General features: G+C 40.6%; 1 long non-coding RNA gene across 2 annotated transcripts; it reads left to right on the top strand.

Moving 5' to 3' along the window:
* The first annotated feature begins 1,200 nt into the window (after nt 1-1,200).
* On the top strand, nt 1,201-4,107 carry LOC127745469 (uncharacterized). Of its 2 annotated transcripts, XR_008006656.1 has the most exons (4): nt 1,201-1,851; nt 1,968-2,062; nt 2,178-2,351; nt 3,891-4,107. It is a non-coding gene; the product is annotated as an uncharacterized LOC127745469 (long non-coding RNA). The 2 variants fall into 2 exon arrangements; XR_008006655.1 differs by having other exon boundaries at nt 2,178-4,107.
* Nucleotides 4,108-6,808: the final 2,701 nt, after the last annotated feature.

Raw genomic sequence — 6,808 nt, 5'->3', positions numbered from 1 at the left:
GGAAACGTAAGTGATAGAGGGAAGTTAGAAATGCGAAGGATGAAGGGAAACTGAAGCAAAAACGAAAGAATAACTGCCCTGGAGAAGTGCGAAAGTTAGGGGCAAAATAGACCATTCCCCCTGCTTTCAAATCAACAATAAATGCACTTAATGGCAGGCGCGAGGAATGAGGTGACAAACGGTGCTCCTTTGAAGCGATGAAACTCGCACACGCACAAGAGGCGCGTCCTGATCACGAGCGACCGACATAACAATGACACGCGAAAAGGGGGAAGAGAACACTCCAACCACGGCGCTCGACGCCCTAGCTGGCGCATTCGGGGCACTGTTACGGTCCAGCCCAGCCAGTCCATTACCCGACCTGATCCTATGCCCGGGGCGAACCGACCCCATATGGCCGACCTAGCGGGCGTCCCCCGTCGGATAATGACTTGGACACCTGTCCCCCTACAGCTCACCCCGCAACAGCTGTGCTGGGAAACTTCGAGAAAGGTGAGTCTGTCCTCACGGGACCCACCCCTGACAGGGTATATATGGGGAGGGACCTACTCCTCCCCCAAGGTACGTCACTACCCCCTACTCTTACTGCCACCTGCACCTTTCTGACTTGAGCGTCGGAGTGTCATTGCAGGTGACGCCCCCAGCTCACATCACACGCAGTTCGAGAGGTCGTTTGTCCGCTCATCTCGCTCACCAGACCCAAATCCAGGCCGATTGTAAGATCCAAAATTTTTAAAAAGCCTTATTATGAGTTAATTTTAATTTATTTATTTATTAAAGATTTTAATTTTAGAAATTATTTAATTAAAGCTAATTAAATCAAGTTTCGATAATTAAATTAGAATTTTTCTCTAATTTTATAATTGTTGGATAATTTTCTATAAAATAATAAGAATTTTGTATAAATTGATTTAAAGAATTGAGATTTTGGAATTTAATATTTTAATTTTTATGAATAAAGCAAATTAATTATATTATCTCTAATTATTGAATTAGAGTATTTATTTGAAAATAATTTATAAATTGATAATTAAATAGTATTTTTACAAATATTATTAGTGGAGTAAAAATTGATTTTTGGTTTTCAATTACTCCTTATTTTAGTGAAATGACTGAACTACCCTAACCGTAATTCCCAAATTGGGAACCTTATTCTAAATCCCTAATAAGAAACCTAATTTTCCTTTCCCAGCCGCTATTACCCCTTCCCCCTTTCTGAAACACCAACATCCACACGCACAGAGATGGAGAAGAGAGAAAGAGAGGGCGCCAGCGGAGGAGAAAAGGGGAGGGAGCCGCGCCACCACCATCCAGCCCGTCGCGCCGCTGTCACGGTGCCGTCGTGGTCGCCGACGAAGAAAGATGGCTCGCGAGTGAGAGGGGCGCGGGCTTGGAGCCACCGTCGCGGAGAAGAGGCGTCAGAAAGAGGGAGCTCGCGGTGAAGAGAGAGAGGCACACGAAGAAGAGAGGCCTGCGACTAGCCTTGTCACCATCAGCGCCGCAGGTTGCTGTCGTCAACCTCGCGAGCTGCCACCGTGTCACTGTTACTGTGCTGCAGCGCCACCGTTCAACCTCATCCCACGATGTCTCCATGGTCGTTTCTATCACGTAAGGGAGCGAGAGAGGAGAGGTGGTGAACGAAGCCATCGCAGGAACCGCCGTCAGAAAGGGTTCAGGTCACCATTGATGGGGATAGCCAGAACTGTTCCGAAGATTTTGCCGTTGATTCTAATTCTGTTTTGTTTCGATTGAAGTCGTTGCTGCCTTAGTCATCGGTGAGTCGTGTACTGCAACCAGAGTCGAATACAGCACCAGCCTTGTTCTGATTTCGATTCTCCTATTCTTAAAACTGTAACGCTTTAAACCTTGCTTTGTTTTTTTTATCTTGTTCCTCTATTGTCTTCCTGGCTTAATTATAGGATTATGGATTACTATTTTAATCATTGCTGGTTTACCATTCGAAAAAGGCATAATTGATGTTGAGGTCGTTGTTGTTCTTGCTCCGAAAGAACTGATGTCACCGTTGCTGCCATTGGTTCTGAATCCCATTACATTGATTCTGGTTTGCTCTTCTCCTTGGTTCTGACCTATTTGGCACGTTCTATGTTGTCACTTTTAATTGCCATGTTCTTGTTTTAATTCAATTCAGGTCTTTGATTTGTTTTGAATCTTCCAAGAGCTATGTTTGCTTTTGATTCTTATCCACTTCGAATCCTTGTCTTGTTGCAACCATCATCACTGTCATAAGAGATTGACAATGCTGCTGTTTTGGTTGCATGCTTGCTGCTTCCATAAAATTAAAAAGAGAAGGGAGTTACCATGTTTAATCTATGTGAATTCAGCTAATCGAGGTAGGGGTTTTTCTTAAAATCTATTTTACATTACAGAGTTGTTATGAATAGATATTGATGTAAAAAAATATACTTATGTGATTATATTTGTCTTGTGGATGTGATGGTTTGTTAGACTGAATTATTGGTTGCTTGGTTGCGTGAATGGCGTATGGTTGTTGATAAGAAATCAGTTTGAAATATTATTTACTTGATTATTATGAAAAGTGAATTTTCTTGGTTTTAGAGTTTCCTTGGTAATAAAAATGAACTGATTTTGGAAATAATTTGAGATATGAAAATAAATTTATTCTGGGAGCGGTTTGATTTTGAGTTGGTCTGATTTTATAAATGATTTAATATTTGAGCTGGTTTGATTTTAAAAAGAGTTTATTTATTGGAATAGGTTTGATTTGAAAATATTTTGATATTGAAACTGGTTCAATTTTGGAAAATGTTTGAGATTTGGAAATGGATGAGAAATGTTTGGATGGGACCCGAAAAGGGTGGCAGTGTCTGAGTTTTAGAGGAGATGCTGCCGAATTTTTATAAAATTGGAAGTTTCGCCTGAAGTAATTATTTTAAAAGATTTAGTTTTTGAACGTTATATGTTTTAAGATTGATTTATTTAGAAGGGAAAGAATTAAGTTTTGGACTGAGATTGTTGATTAATGGAACAGAAAGAAGGATGATAAGGATTGACTTTGAAATATGATTTTTTAATGAATTTGGAAATGAGATATGGATTGACGAATGGTAATGATATTGAGAATGGATTAGATATTGATGAATGATTATGTATGAAACTTGGCTTGAATGATTTAATGATTTGAGATACGAGGTTCCCTAGATGAAGTACCATGGCTTGCCACTACGTGTACCAGGTTGAAAACTCGATACTCTGTTGACCCTATGACGTAAGTGTGACCGGGCACTATATAAATTCCCAGGAATGTTACCCCCATTGAGCAATATTGATTATTTGAGAAAAAGCTATGCATAGACTCTTGGGGATGCATGTCGGGGGACAGTCTAAGGACAATTCAGACTTGTCGGGTTGGCTGGATAACCGACAGATAAGCCTCATCAGCCATAGGACAGGCATGCATCATATGCATTTGTATGCTTTGTTTGGGTTTGAACTTGTTTTGGTTTGCCTAATTGCTAAACTGTTCTTAACTGCTACTTGAACTATTTGCTGTAACTGCTACCTAAACCTGTACTTTCCTTGTTTGTCTTGCCTGTGTTTGTCCTGGCGTGCTCATTTGAGAATGAACTTTGATGCTGGATTAATGATCGTGTTGTTTGATTGCGTGGTTGGTTTTTGATTGAGATTTTCTTATAAGAAAGGAAATGTTTTGGATTTCTGAAAGATTAAACATTGTTTCTTTGAAAAGGTTTTGAACGGTTACCTATTGGTTTTTAAAAGATTCATAAGGCAATGATAATCACTGAGCTTGAAAATAGTTTTCTTATTAAATATCTTATTATGACAATTTTGAAACTTTGTGGTGAGACCGTGTGGTTAGGTTCTCACCCCCTACAGCTTTATCTTTTTAGGAATTGGATGGAAGAGCATTACGAAGGGCTATACTGCGTTTTAATTTTATATGTTGTATTGATTAGATTATTTTCTTCCTTCATCTTTGTTATTACAATTTTTTGTAAGAAGGATAGGAGTTGTGTGTTTTATACGTATATTATATTATTAGTTGTTATGTAAACAGTCTTGTATATGGATCTATGCCTGTTTGTTTTTTTTAGATAAAGTACTAATTATCGGTTTTCAAAGAAATCAATGATACGGTGTCGAATCTAAGGCTCCTATTTTAATATTAATTATATAAAGTAGTCGTAATACTTCTTGCTATCAGAGTGGCGCAGCCAGAAGCGTGACATTCTGGTAGTGAGGATGTTACACCGATTCCTACCTCTTCAACTGGAGGACATCTCCGACCCACATCTCCGACCTGTCCGAAACCCGAGCAACCATACATTGGCGCCGTCTGTGGGGACACAGGCCTGAATGGATTTTCTGTTAGGTCCTGCGGAGGCAGACGACAGAGTCAAACCACGCGGGGGAGAAATCGCACCTTGAAGCGGCATGGTAGCCTCTGTGGCTTCCTCTCGCGCGCGTACGATGTCCCCCCTGCGACGACCTGAGCCACCCTCGCACTCTCAAGAAAGGCGTCCTTTTGGGGGAACATGCAGCGACCGTGCCAGAATAATGCAGGAGCTGCGACATAGGGTGCAGAACTTGGAACGCGAGCTGGCAGGCCGGGAGCACTACTGACCAACTCCTAGACGAGATCGCTCCCGATCTCTTCAAGGGAGAGGGAGAAGTCCCCGAAGAAGTCGATCCAGACGCACACCGAGTGGCCGATCAGAATCAAAAAGTCAAGGGGAAAGCAGGGGGGCGCCAAGAAGACAGCGAGATCCCCTGATTTACACCCGACCTCCGACGGGACAAACTGCGGTGGACAACCGGGATGATAGCAGGGAAAGACCATGGAGGACACGAAGTCCCGTAATCATGGGGGTGACCCCTTTCCACCATTCTATCCTCGAGGTCTTGCTACTGAACAACTCTTAAGTCGGTAACCTTCCCAAAGGCCCGAAATTGTTTAATCTTGCTAAATCAAAATTTAAAGAGTACTTTAAAAGCAAAACGAACTCAGTTAATCAAAGTTCAATTTCTTTTAAAATTTATTAAAAATTCTTCCAAAAGTACTTCTTTAATCAAACTTCAAAACATAGGTTCTTTCATATTAAAATCAATCTTAACATAAACTTCCCGTAAACAGATTAAACTCGAAACATCTATTTCTTAATAAATCAAAAACCAAGCAGTGGAACCTCTCAAATTCATTCTTTTTCTAAGTCACATTTTAAAATAGAATCTAAATTTTTATGAAAATACGGCAGCATCTCCCCTAAAACTTGGACTTTGCCACCCTTTCGGGTCCCAACCAAACCAATCCTTCAACCCCTTTCCAATGGGTTCAAGACCAAATCAGTTTCCAATAAAACCAAATTCAAACTTTCAAATATTAAAGATTATTTCAAATCAAAACAATCAGAAACCTCCATTTAACAAAATCAGTTATTATTTCAACTCAACAGACAACCATATTCATCCAAGACAAATCAAACAATGCATAAGACTTACATAATCACCAGAAATACATTTAGCAAGTCATATCTATTTATAACAATTCCAATTTAAAATAAATTAGTTTGTATAAAAAGCTCCTACCTCAATCGCGACTCAATTACGTGACAAAATTCCGTTTTCTCTTGGCCCGCAATGCAGCAGCCGTAATCTCAGCTCCAGACCACTTTAGCGATTGCCACAACAACTCCAATCGCAACAGATAATAACAAAAAACCCAATCAGATGCTAAATAATGCTGCAAAACCTCAGCTAAAATAACAGAACAGCGACAAAAGGACTTTTCGAAATGAAAAGGCTTACCATAACTAAGAAGCAACCGAACCAAGCAGCGGCAGCTTTAATCGAGACCCGCAACAGCCAGAACACGATCCTATGTTACCAAAATCTCAGAATCTCTAGCCAAACATAACAGAATATTGATTTCAAAGGTTCTGGAATAAATTATTTACCGAGACGACGAGGGTTCCACTGGCGGTTACCAGCAACGGCGGCTATGCGGCGGTGACGTCAGCAGACAGCCTAACGGTGACAGAAGTCACAACGGCGCGAATCAAAGGAACGAACGGCGGCGTTGGTGTCCATGACGATGGTACAGCGGCGGTGCTAGTTCTTCCCAGCTCCTCGAGGTTCAGGCCTGGTCTCTCCTCTCATCTGGGCTCGACAGCGACATGGGCTTCAGGGATCGGTGACGTCGACCTCTCCTTGCGCGGTCCTCTCCCTGGGTTTCGGTCTTCCTCCATGATGGCATGCAGCAAAACGCGATAATCGGCGGTGGAATAGGTTCGGCGACAGCAAGCAACGACGCCATGGTGGTTGGGCAGTGACGTGACGACGGCTGGGCGGCGAGTTTGGTGGCGGATCGACAGCAGGGCGCAGCCCACCGTCGCTCTCTCCCTCAACCCCTCTCTCTTTCCTATATTTTTTTCCAGTATACATATATTCCAGCAAAATGTAATAATGTAAGAAAAATGTTTTAGAATAGAAAAGAATTAGAGAGATTTTGAGAAAAATTAAAGAAGAGAGATAATTTTATTGAAAAAAATTTTAAGAAGAAAAGAAACAATTACTATTTTTTGTTTATCAATTACATTTCTACTAAAATTAGTAGTATCAAAAAATTTTAAATTTAATATCATGAAGAAAAAATTAAAGAATATATATAAGGATTAATTTGATTAATTTTTAAAATTTTAGGGATAAAAATGATTTATGTCTGAACCTTCAAGGACTATTTTGATTATAAATAAATTTTTTTCATGTGAAATGACATGTGGCGTGCCACGTGTCACTAATCTGACACGTG

This window comes from Arachis duranensis, chromosome 1, assembly GCF_000817695.3.
Source record: "Arachis duranensis cultivar V14167 chromosome 1, aradu.V14167.gnm2.J7QH, whole genome shotgun sequence".
Taxonomy (NCBI): domain Eukaryota; kingdom Viridiplantae; phylum Streptophyta; class Magnoliopsida; order Fabales; family Fabaceae; genus Arachis; species Arachis duranensis.
Note: the sequence above shows the minus strand (reverse complement) of the source record. Positions and strands in the feature narration are given on the sequence as shown.